We start from the raw sequence: 13,656 nt of genomic DNA, 5'->3' as shown, positions 1-13,656 counted from the left end.
TACCTTGAATAGTGTCTGGCACACAACAGATTCGGAAAATGTCCTTATTCAATTAATGTAGCCTTATATGTAATTTTTCACCACAGGCTTATGAAGTAGACAGTTCAAATATTATTATTCCCATTTTACAGACTAAGGAGTAGGCTTAGTGAATCATTGAAGGTATTTATACTTTTGACAAGTAGCTAATATTTGACAGAATCAGATTTGAATAGATTCATGCCTTTTAATGCTAAGACTAGTGCTTTTTTCTTTTTCTAAAGCTGAACCTGGATCACACTCTGATCTTATTAAAGAGTTAGGTCTGGAGACTTTCCCAGAAAAGAGAATATTTTCTTACCTTTCAATTTGTATTTGATTCCTCTAACTGTGTTTCCTGGAATTCCTTATAACCTAGCTATTATTTTGAAACAGCACCATTTCCAATAACAAGAGAATTCTGCTAAAACTTGACATGCTTACGTAGTTGTTTAGAAATGGCCCTTTGTGAAATTGGAGAATAGATGAACTTTTCTCTCAAAATCTCCTCCTCCCCATTCAGCAATCTACATCCTTTAAGACAGGTCACTAGTATATTCTTATTCTGCTTTCCTACCTTCTGTCTATAGTACGAGATAACTTGGGAAGAGAGGTTTGGAGCCACACACGGATGGCAGTTAACACAACTTTATTACTACTTATGAAGGGAGGAGGAGAACAGATTTCTACAGTGAACAGTTTTAGTGGGCTCCATCACTCCCAGTCCTTCAATGAAGGCAGTACAAAGTAGGGTGCAATCATATGGAGCCATTCAATGTCTTTGCAAAGAAGACCCAGAATCCCTCATGGCTTGAATTTTATAGAGTTTAAAACAAAATGATGGCTGCCATCAATAGTAGACTGATCTGTCATCCATAGTAGTATAAATGGGATTAATGAAATGAGGATATTTTCTAAATTGCCTAATGAGTGAGGAAGAGGGGAAATTGATATAGGGAATTTAACTCTGTGCCATTTCAGTAAGAGGCTGGGAGGGGATGTAACACCTGGACCCTGGTTTATTAGATTTGCCCTACAGGTCCTTGGAGGCTGGGGCCATACCATTCAAAATAGAAACCCACTTTACAGGCTTCTGCTACTTTTCTGTATTATTACTCCTCAGTTATATTATCTGTCATTGCTTTCATTTTGCAGACTTAGCTTACATTGAGTCCAGTCTGATGAAAGCAAATAAAAAAAAACTTGTTCACAGTAGGGGTAATAACAACTAAGAATAACTCCTCACTTTATCCTGAGTTATTTATAATTTAAGACATTATCTAGGAATAAGAACATGGTTGATTGCTCCTTTATACAAAGTTTGGCACTAGTGGGACACATGGCATAAGCTAAATTTTATAACTCAAGGAATTATAATAGGTAAAGTAGATTTTTCCCTCTTTTAGTGAATGAAGGAAAAAACATTTCCTAAGTGCTTTGTGTTCTTCACTCATTTTAGTCATGTCTGTGTGACCCCATTTGGGGTTTTTTAGACAAAGATACTGGAGTGCTTCACCATTTCTTCTCCAGCTCATATTTCAGATGAGGAAATCGAGGCAAGGAGGGTTAAGTGACTTGTTCAGGCTCATACCGATACTGAATGACTGAGATCAGATCTCAACAAGGAAGATGAGTCTTCAGACTCCAGGTCTGGCGCTCTATCAAGTGCCACCTAGCTGCCTTACTAAGTGTTTACTCTGTGCAAAGCATCATGCTGAGTTCTGGGGATACAAACTAAAAAGTAGGGAACTCCCTTAAGGAACTCACATTTTAATGGGAGAAATAGCATATTTAAGAATCTTCAAGTCAGAAGAAGATCCTATTGTCTTTAGGCATCAGATTTCAGCAAAAGGAAATAATAATACATCTTTAAAGACAAATCAATTCATGAAATCATATCAGTTTCTGATGTCAACCATTTTACAGAGCTAAAAATGTTGGTGTTGGGAATTTCCTTTTCCAGACCTTTAGTAGCTTGTGTAATAAAGCACCGAGGGACCCAAGTGTGTGACCAAGCAGTAATTTGCTTTAGTAGTGACACACATTTAAGAATACATAGTGAATTCTGCTCCTTAGGCTTCCCATTGTCTGGGAAAGGCACCCTCATTAGCTTCAGATAGAAGCATCAGCCTGGAGGTAAAGGTTCTTTCTGCTATAATAGAGCAACCTGGATTTATTCCTCAGGGAGGTCCCTCCTCTCTAGATGGATATCCATCTACAAAAAAATAGCTGTTTTTGTTGAAAAGGCATTGTACATGCATGATTCTCCCATAGCATTGCCAGTTTAACTGTTCAATATGCCATGTTCTTCAAGGCAAAGAATACTATTTCACTAGCCAAAAAAGAAATAAGGTAAGGATTGGTTAAATCAATCAAATTATTATGCCTCACTGAAAGTAAATGGTAAGATATTCTGCCTTAGATAAAAAAAAAGTATTTCTTAATTTAACCAAACAATTCTGGATTTTAGACTGAAGAAAGGGAGAGGGTCCTTGAACAATTCAGATGTCCTGGAAAACCACTGAATGAACTGGAGAGGCTCGTATAGAAAGTGTCTTTCAATTGGTTGGAAAACTTGGCAATGTCTTATAAAATTGTTGAAAGCTTAGCATGGAAGTCCTTTTAGCCAAACATCTGAGAAATAATTGCTTCTCAATAAGTCACTTCTTATGCAAAAAAAAATAATGTTTGGGACTTATGGTCTAGAGACATATAGAGCTAGCCAGGGTAAACAGTACAATGGGAAGTCCTTCATCTTCCTGTCCAGGAAGTTCTGGTGAATAAGCCCTGCCTCTACTTGCTGTTAAAATTATACATTCCTTTCCAAAAAGGTTTCTGTGCATCACCTGTAGGTGTGTTTTTCTATTGTGGATGTGGCTACCTTATACTGGGGGACTGACTGTGGGACAGAGAAAAGTCCTTGCTATTGTATGAGCAGGAGTGGTTCTGCTTTCGGTGGGTTGTGAATTGAGACTAATGTTCCTTCCCCCTTTCAGGAATGGGAACAGGGCAGCATGTGCCAGTAATTAACTGGTGGTTAACAGGTGAAAGGGTGGGTATCTCTCAGCACAATGTCCTTTTGCAGGATTGCCCCAGAGTAAGCAGGAATCAGTTCAAGGGTCAAAACTAGAATTCCAGGAGAATAATAATTCTAATGGCTAGTCAGGAAAATATGGCCATATTTGGGAGCACTGGGATCAAAGCCAAGGTGTATCTGTGCAGAGCAGGGACAAGACAATATCCTAGAGGATGTAGTATAGGATTAAACTAATAACAATTTATCCAAAGGTAATTACCCTTTAAAGCAGCAGATTGCCCATGCCTTCTTGAATGAAGCACACCCTGCCCTCTCTCCCAACAAACAAAAACAAAGCAATAATTGAAGGTTAGGGCAGCTGTTGTGTTCACAGAGGAAGCCATTTCTAGGCTCCTGAAATCTGATACTTACTCCGCTGATTCCTAAAGTAAGACCTTGCTATTAAGCATCTGGGCAGTACAATGGAAAGAGTAATAGATCTGGAATCAAGAAAACTTCAAATGTGACCTCAGACACTTACTAATTATGTGACCCTTGACAAGCCACTTTTACTTTACAAAAGTTCTATTTTTAAATTAATTTATTTTTAATTTTTAAAAAATTTCCCAGGGACCCATATGTGCAAAAATGTTTGTGGCAGCCTTTTTTATAGTGGCAAGAAACTGGAAACTGAGTAGATGCCCATCAGTTGGAGAATGGTTGAATAAGTTATGGCATATGAATATTATGGAATATGTTCTATAAGAAATGATCTGTGAAGTAGGTGCTACTGTTATTCCTTTTTAAAATGGGAATTTTTAAAATTAAAGCCTTTTATTTTCAGAATATATACATGGATAATTTTCTTTTTTTTTTTCTTTTTTTTCCTGAGGCAATTGGGATTAAGCGACCTGCCCAGGATCACACAGATGAGAAATGTTAAATGTTTGAGGCCAGATTTGAACTCAGGTCCTCCTGACTTCAGGACTGGTACTCTCTCCACTGTGCCACCTAGCTGCCCCATCATGGATAATTTTCAACACTCACTCTTACAAAACCTTGTGTTCCAAATTTTTTCAATCCCTTACCCTCATTCTCTCATTTAGATGACAAACAATCCAATATATGTGAAACATGTGCAATTCTTCTATACATATTTTCACAAATATACTACACAAGAAAAATCAGATCAAAAAATAAAAGAATGAAAAAAACAAAATGCAAGCAAACAACAACAAAAAGAGTGAAAACATCGTGTTGTGATCCACACTCAGTTACCATAGTTCTCTCTCTTTGCATAGAATCATCTCATTGTTGGAGAGGGCCACGTCCATCAGAATTGATCATCATACAGTCTTGTTGTTGCATGTACAATGGTCTCCTGGTTTTGCTCATTTCACTTAGTGTCAATTCATGTAAGTCTCTCCAGGCCTTTCTGAAATCATCCTGCTGGTTGTTTCTTACAGAACAATAATATTCCATAATATTCACATACCATAACTTATTCAGCCATTCTCCTACTGATGGGCATCCACTCAGTTTCCAGTTTCTGGCCACTACAAAGAGGGCTGCCACAAACATTTCTCCACATATGGATCTGTTTGGGATATGAGCCTAGTAGAGACACTGCTGGGTCAAAGGGTATGCACCGTTTGATAGGACTTGACTCTTTTCAACAAAGAGGTAATTCAAGGCAATTCTAATAGATTTGTGCCATCTGCATCTGGAAAGAAAACTGGAGACTGAATGTGGATTGATTCTTGTTGTTGTTTGCTTGCTTTTTTCTTTCTTGTTTTTTTCCCCTTTTTTCTAATTTTTCTTGTGCAGCGTGATAAACATGGAAATACTTTTAGAAGAATCACACATATTTAATCTATATTGGATTCCTTAGGGAGGGGGGAGGGAAGGAAAGAGTGAGAAAAATTTGGAAGACAGTTTTGTGAAGGTGAATGTTGAAAGGTTTTTGCATGTGTTTTTAAAAATAAAATAGTATAAAAAAGAAAGAAAAAATTTAAAAATGAGATTAATAATCATACCTGCCACCAAAGGGGTCTTGTGAGGATAAAATGGAACAGCATATATAAAGTGCTTTGCAAACTTTCAAGCACTATATAAATGCTAACAATTATTATTGTTTCCAAAGCTGAAGGACTTGACCACTGTTGTGGGTGGGAATATACTCATCTATTAAAGTTGAGGGGGGGAATTTTGAAGTGATTTGGGTCTAATTCCCTAATTTTTATGATGGAACCAAAGCTCAGGGTAATAAAGGGACTTGTCCAAGCTTCTGATCAAACCCAAGTCTTCTGACTTTCAAGCCAGAGTTCTTTCCACAGAGCCTTTCCTATAGGAAGCGTATCTTCACGTAATTTCTAGTCTTCTCAAATACAAATTTAAACCACTGAATGCACTTGACAGTGAGAAATTCTAGAGTCAGCATGTCTTTTCATAGACTTTCTTGCTTGTCAGTTTAAGTCATAAGCTGAAGCACAAAAAGGAAGAAAATGAGCAAATGGCCCACTTCAGTTTTATAACAATCTGGAAGACAGAAGCAGAATTCATCCTGTAACACAGGTAACTGCCTCACTTTGAATCCCCCTGAGTTTCCATACTCAAATCCCATTCCTATTAATATTTAGCATGGTTATAGTCCTACTAGGCTGCTGTTATCCTTGGCAAATGTTCAGTGCTTGAACATAGAAAGTTGATTTGGGATGACTTTCCAATGATGTTTTCTTAATGAGTCTGGAATTAGCTCAAATTTACCAGAGAGCTAAATGAATAGTAATTGCAAGAATAATAGACTGAATAGGCTACTTCAGAGCAGCTTATCTATTTGTTGATATCATGATTTGGGGATTAAAAAAAACTTATATGAAGAGTTGCCTGAACAACTAGAAATTTGCCTTTAGCTTCTACCAAGACAAAAACAAACAAACAAAAAAAAAACAACAACAAAATATCAAGATATTTAGTTAGACATTGAACCAGAACAGTGGCAGTCAGAGAAATGGAGGTCAAATCAATTCAGTTCTAGCTGAAAAAGAAAAGAAATTCAGCTTGGAGTCGAGTTTGATAACTTCTAACACCTTATGATTCCATCATTACTGCTTGTCTTTTTTGTCTCACCCTTGATTTAGGAATCTTGCCTGTGTTTTCATCTTCAATCAATAAACATTTATCAACAGTCTATTATGTGCCAAGCACTGTGCTTTGCACCAAGGATATAAATACAAAGCAATTTTCCTTATTTTAAAAATTATTTTTTAAAGACAGTTTTTCTTCCACTCAAACTGAAGACATAATGGCTGTTAATGGGCTCACTCCTACTACTGATCTGTAGGAGCTACTTGATCTGCTCTATTTCTGGGTCAGTTTGTCCCTTCCTAGACAACCTGATAGGATTGTCCCTCTCTATCTCTGAAAGTTCACTCTAATGATGTCAGACTTAGTGGGGGCGGGGTAACCAAAATCATTTCAAAACATCTAAGCTCAAATGATCCATCAGTTTTCCTGGTAGCTGAGATTATAGGCACCTGTCAAAATGAATGGCAATATTCTGTATTCTATTCAATGGGCAAAAACATGTGCACACAAGCTTTAACTAAATATCTTTTTATCTACATATATATAAATCTGTATACATATATATATATTATATAAATTATGTAAACCAAAATAATATAAAATAAAATAAAAGATAATTAAAAGCAAAGTAATTAAAGAGAGAGTTCACTAATAGTTGGGAGCATTAAGAAAGCTTCTTGGAGACAGTAGTGCTTGAGTGAGGTTTAAAGGAAGAGAAGTATTCTATGAGGTCCAGTAGAAGAGGTGTACTTTTTCAGGAATGGTCAAAGCATAATCAGAGAAATGAGAAATGGAGAACTGTTCATAAGGAACTGAAAGATCTACTCTCTTCCCTCTTCCTGTCACTTGTTCTATTTCTTAAGATCTCTTAAATGACTGCCTAACTAATCTGAAATATTAATTCAACATAAGGCATTAATGGTTTAATGTGTTAATTCTTCCCCATAAACCACACATTTCTACAGGGCTTTCAGAGACTCTGTGGTAGTGTATTGGTAGTTATGCGTCTAAATTTGAGTCCTATCAATCAGATATCTTTTTGGTTTGCATTTGTGATTTTAAAAATTGTTTTATGGATGTCTCCAGAGTAAACATGCAAACAGTTATATTCAAAAGGAATGTGTGTATATCTATATTTATATCTGTAAATATATATATATGCATATGTATGCATATGTGTGTATTATACATATATGTATATGTATGTATATATGTGTATATGAGATAATCAAAGAAAAAAAATCACAAGAATTAAGCGGGATCAGGTAAGGCTTCTTTTAGAAGATATGATTTTTCACTGGCACTTGAAGGACGCCAATAGGTAGAGATGAGGAGTGAGAGAATCAGAGATGGGGGAAACAGTTTAAATATCCAGAGTTAAGAAATGGAAGGTCTCACATATGCAAAAATGCTTGTAGCAGCCATTTTTTTAAGTGGCAAGGAACTGGAAACTGAGTGGATGCCCATAAATTGGGGAATGGCTGAATTCATTACTGTATATGAGTTCTTTAAGAAATGATCAGCAGTATGATTTCAGAAAGACTTGGAGAGACTTATATGAACTGATGCTGAATGAAGTGAGTAGAACCAAGGGAACATTTTACACAATGATGACCAAGTGTGATGGACTTGGCTCTTTTCAACAATGAGGTGATTCAGGCCAATTCCAATGGACTTATGATGGAGAGAGCCTTCTGCATCCAGAAAGACTAAATATGTATCACAACATAGTATTTTCACTTTTGTTGTTATTGTTGTTTGCTTGCTTTTTTTCTTTTTGATATAATTTTTCTTGTACAAGATGATAAATGTGGAAACGTGTATAGAAGAATTGTGCATGTTTAACATAAAGTGGAATATTTGATGTCTAGTGGAGAGGGTGAGGGGAAGGGAGGAACACAAGGGTTTTCAAGGGTGAATGTTGAAAACTATCTTTGTATATATTTTGAAAATAAAAATGTATTATTTAAAAAAGAAAAGAAATGGAGGGTCTTGATTGGGGAACAGGAAGGAAGCCAATGTCATTATCTCATGTAGCTGAGTAAGGTAGAAGAAGGAAAGGAGGAGGAGGCCAGGTTAGGAGGGGTTTTGAACTTGCCTTGGAGTAGATGAAATAAGGAAGTGTAGTAAGTGCTGGAAGTAAAGGAGTGCCTTTGAAACCAACCTCTCCTATTTACTGTGTGACTGTTCGTCTTGGAAAGGTCACTTACTCTATTTGGTTTCTATATCTTCATCTGCAAAATGACCAAGTTGTATTGGGTGCTCACTAAGGTACTATACTTCCAATTATAAATTACCCCCAGGGCTGAATCTTTACCATCCAAAAAGAGATTTTTTTTTTATTAGTATCAGGAGTCAGTGTGGTATCTTAAAAAGAGCATAGGACTAGAAATTAGGAACTTTGGATTTCAGTTCTGACTTTACTACTTAGAACCATGATGCTATAGGCAAGATAATAATAACATTTATATAATAACTAATATTTATAATAAAATATTTAATTATATATAACTACTATTATAATTCTGTATAGAAGAATACTCTATGAGAACTATTATTTGTAATAACTACTAGTTAACAACTAACATTTATATAATACTTACTATGTTTTAGGCATTGTGTTAATGGTATTATGATTTTAATTTCATTTGATCTACCTAAGAACCCTGGGAGATAAAAGCTATTATCATCCCTATTTTACAGACAAAGTAACTAAGGAAAACAGAGCGTAAGTGATTTGTGCATTATCACACAGTTAATTAAGTACCTGAGGCTGAATTTGGACTCAGGGCTTCCTAACTCCAGGCCCAGTACTCTATTCACTGTGTTCCTTACCTGTAATAGTTGCTTAACCTTTTTGAAACTCTACAGAATGGGTATGGTCATACCAGCCCTCCCTACCTCACATAACTGTTGTGAAGTTCAAATAAAGCACTACAGAGGGAAATGCTCTGAAAAATATCAAATGTCATTCAAATGTGAGATATTATTACTAGCATATTAACTACTGGGAAAAATAAATACTTAATAGGGCCAGTGTAAAATCCATATGGTACACATTATGTGGTGGGATTATCCAATAACTCTCTCTCCCTATAGTCACCAGTAAGCTGTTATTTGAGCAATATATTAAATTCCAGTTGGCTAAAGATTTGGAGATCTCTGCCAATACTAGTGTTCTTTCTGTGACTTTTTCTTTATGAAGCTAAATGTGCCATCTTTCAGTAGCCCATCCAAATGTGACAAAAATCATTTGAGGTGGAAATATGACCCTTTAGAGAAAGAGCAGGACAGTTTTGGATTTTTGTTCTCCTGGCTCATTTCCTGCACTGGTATGGGGTATGGAGTACTGGCATTTCTAAAATGTATGACACTGGGATAATCATTTATTCTCTCTGGGCTTTAGTTCCTCATATGAAAATAAAGGATTTAGATTAGATTATCCCCAAGGTACCTTTCATCTATAAATCTATTATCCTATGATAGCTTGTTAGCTTAAATTCAATTTATTTCAATTTAACAAATATTTTATACATTTTCTAGTGTATATCATTGTACCAGTTATTGAGGAAAAGCCAAGATAAATAGGCCAGAGTCTTTGCTATAATGGATTTTGGATAACTAGTTGGGAGGGAGGAAGAAGGAAGAGCATCAACATATAACAATATTGACACTAGAAAAATAACATCACAAGTTAATAAGAGAGAGCATAATGTTGTTCTGGGTTGAAGGGGAAAAAAGCCCATTTACATCGGAGGAGATTAGGGAATACTACAAAAAGATTGTAATATCTAGTCTGGACCATGAAAAATGGGCAGGATGGAAGAAAGTCTTTTGAAATAAAGGAGAAGTTATAAAGGCAGGAAGAGGGCAAGGGAGGCATATGAGTGTGGCTGTAGTATTATATTATATATTATATATATTAAAATATTACAATATAAGGTTAGAAAGCTTGGGTGTTATATATATTATATCATATTATATGATGGAAAACAGTATGAGATAAAGTTAGGAAGTTGGGTAGAGAATTTTCTTGGGTAGGTAATAGTCTTTGAGCACTGGAGAGGTATGATCAAATTGAGAATAGAGGGATGCTGGAGACCCTCGTTGAAATAATCAATTAATAAAGAAATCAATTAAACCACAAGCATTTATGTGCATGGTACTGTGTCAGAAACTGGAAATACAGAAACAAAAATGAACATGTTCCTCCCCTCATGGAACATTCAATGGGGAGAGGCAATGCATATATATGAAAACTATATTCAATTACAAATTAAATATATATACAAATAAAGCCAAAGGTAATTTAGGGAAAGGAAGGCCCTAGCAATCCCTCCTTTTGGGACAAGTTGGCTGGTGCACTTGGGGGCATTGAATGATGACAGTACAGGGATTCTCCAATTGTCATTTTAGACGTGGTGATAGGTGGCATCCAAGAGGCTTATGTCTTAATTATCTCAATACAGATGTTCCACGCATGTGATAGGATCCGAGGACAACACTGATGCAATGGTCATTTGCTCTTTAGATTTGACATTCCTGATGATTATTCTTAGCTACCATAATTGTTTGGACCTAAGAAGACTAATTATTGGCAGCCCCTTATATTTCTCCCTTATTTAGAAAGTTTGTTTACTTTGTTTTATAATTTTACATGCATATGGCTATCATTCTTGAGCTTTGAAAGTTGTTTTAAGATTATTTTAGTGTTATTTATGTATGTGTGGAGTGGGGCCCTGGGATCTGAAAATAAGTGATCTCGTTGCTGTGCTTGTACATCACTGGGAGTGGAGTTTGTACTCCTACTCTCTTGTAAACAAAGCTCCTACTGTTTCTTTTCCCTCTGTCTCCTCTTTCCTCTTTGTTCTTTTTCTATGGCTAATGGCACCCAGTGCTCTGGACACTGGTTGTGTCTCCAGTAGTAGGAGCCTTAGGCCGACCCTATGGTTCCCTATGGGGAAAGGCTAGAAGAGGCTGTTTGGATTGATTGCCACTTGAAGTATAAGACCCAGCTTGGGAGGAAATTGTGTAAGAAATTTTATCAGACCACATAGCTGGCTAGATGCTATGTTGATTATAGAGAGGCATAGCTTTTTATTTTCCTTTAATGTTGAAGTTGTAATCGTCTAATCTTTTGTTAATAAAGTTGTTTTTATTGCATTTTATGGTCCATAAGTTGCTCAGTGCATTTTAACTCTGGAGCCTTAGTCACTGCACTAGATTAGATTAGGCTAGGCCTGGAATAATATAGAATCAATAAGACTTGGCAACTGATTAGGTGTGTGGGGTAAGGGAAATTAAGGAATTGGGGAATGATTCAGAGGTTGTGGACCTTGATGCTTAGTAACATAGAGATACCATTGGCAAAATAGGGAAGTTTAAAAGAGGAATACTTTTTAGGGGAAAGATAATGATTCTTTTATTGGTCATGTTGAGTTTGAAAATAGGATATCTAATTTGAAAGATCCAAGAGGCAGTTGTTCCTGTTTGGTTGTTTGTTCTTCATTCTGGAAGAGGAACATGATATCAGGGAGGTGAAGCTCTGAAATTCAAGTGAAATGGATTTTTAGTCAGGGGGAGCTATGCAAAATCAGCAGCTCCACTTTCTCCTCTGGAGTCATCTAGGTCCAGTGGCAAGATATAGGTCAAGTTGAGTGGAGATGGTTAAGGCTAGAGTATACTAGAATGATTACTGAACTCTCTCTATTTCTGGATACATAATGCAGTCTAAGTTAAAGTGGAGCTAAATGGAAGTAATGAGGTTGGATAGTTTCCACCTGCTCTCCTAGGACAGAGTGTTCAATGTGGAATTGGGAAGATTTGACTTCAAATGCTGCCTCAGAAACTAGCTGATTTAGGTCAAGTCTCTCAGACTCAGTTTCTTTATGTTATAAAATGGAGTTTATTAAATTTGTAGCAAGGATCAAATGAGATAACATATCATGTTTTCTATATAGTGTATCTTAAAGCACTATATAAATGCTTACTATGTCAGTACAATAAATCATTATAATAGTATTATTATTGTTTTTAGGATTTTGATTGAAAAAAAGGAGAGAGATAGAACAATAGTTAGTGTATCTGTGGGTGGGTGTCAATATGTATGTACATATTTTTAAGATGATGGATTGCTGGATGGATTGTATGTCAGCAAGAAACTATACACCAGTAAATAGGAAACATTGAAGGAGGATCTGATTGCATGGGCAATCTATCAGAGAAGATGGAAGGATAGAATGGGATGAGATCAAGGATACAAGTAGAAGAATTAATCATGCTAAGGACTATATTTTTTATTAAAAACTGGATAAAAGAATGTGAGAATGGGGAATATTAAGGAGTTTGAGGAGTAGAGAAGGAGAAAAATGTACACTCAATGAAAATGGAATCTATTTTCTCATTAAAGTATTAAGTAAAGTTTTCAGCTTAACAGGATAGGGGATGGAGTGGTATTTGAGGCTTGAAAAAAAAGGAAGCACTTAGAATAGCTCTTAGAAGAGCATAATACAGAATTGATTTTTTGTTTAGGCATTTTATGTCCTGCCCCACTTTTTGTGTCTCTTCTGTGGTTTTCTTGGCAAAGATACTAGGGTATTTTACCATTTTCTTCTTCAGCTAATTTTACAGATGATGAAAATGAGGCAAAAAAGTTGAGGGGTGGAGCCAAGATGGCAGAGAGTAGACATATCCCAATATGACCTCCTCCAAGCTTCCCTCAAACCAACAGTAGATTAAGCCTCTAAACTTGTTTTGGAGTGACAGATTTTGGAGTACGACAGATATTTGGAGTACAAAAATTTCCAGAAGATGATCCCTTCATAGAACTTCAGAAAAGGTCTGTTTCAATTGGGTAGGGGGAGAGGCTGCCAAGCCTAGACTGCAGAGCATGAAGACTGGGTAGGGAGCTGGAGTAGGGACCGAGGTATTGAAGTGTCCAAACACCTGGGATTCTTTCATGAGGCTCTTGGCTACTCTGTCCTGATTGAAAATGGGTAGTTCAGCAGATTTCTTGCGAGACACCCAAAAGCAAATACAAAAGGCAAATTGTGATCCACTGAGCCCTGGAAGAATGTGGGACCTGGCTTCATTTGCCCAGAACTGGAAGTCAGTCAGCAGAACCACCCCAGTGTAAACTAAAGTGCCTGTCATTTTTTTTTTGCCATAAGAGCAGAATTCAACCTTTAAAAAATGAGCAAGAAAGCAAAATTAATTCTGACCATAGACAGCTTTTATGGAGAAAGAGAAAAAGAGATCTCATACCCTGAGGATTTTAAAAGCAAATCAGCTCCAGTTGAAGCCCCAAAGGGTGATATGAATTAGTTCCTATTTCACAAGGCTCTCTTGGAAGAATTAAAAAAAGATCTTAAAAGATAGAAGAAAAATGGGGAAGGAAATGAAAGCTTTACAAGAGGGTATAGAAAAGGAAAACCAGAAATTGTCTGAAGAAAACTCCTTAAAAATAGACTCGATGAGGTGGAAAAAGCATATAACTTCTTACCAAATAGGTATAAAAAAGAAACCAATTCATTGAA

Source organism: Sminthopsis crassicaudata, chromosome 3 (assembly GCF_048593235.1).
Source record: "Sminthopsis crassicaudata isolate SCR6 chromosome 3, ASM4859323v1, whole genome shotgun sequence".
Lineage (NCBI taxonomy): Eukaryota > Metazoa > Chordata > Mammalia > Dasyuromorphia > Dasyuridae > Sminthopsis > Sminthopsis crassicaudata.
Note: the sequence above shows the minus strand (reverse complement) of the source record.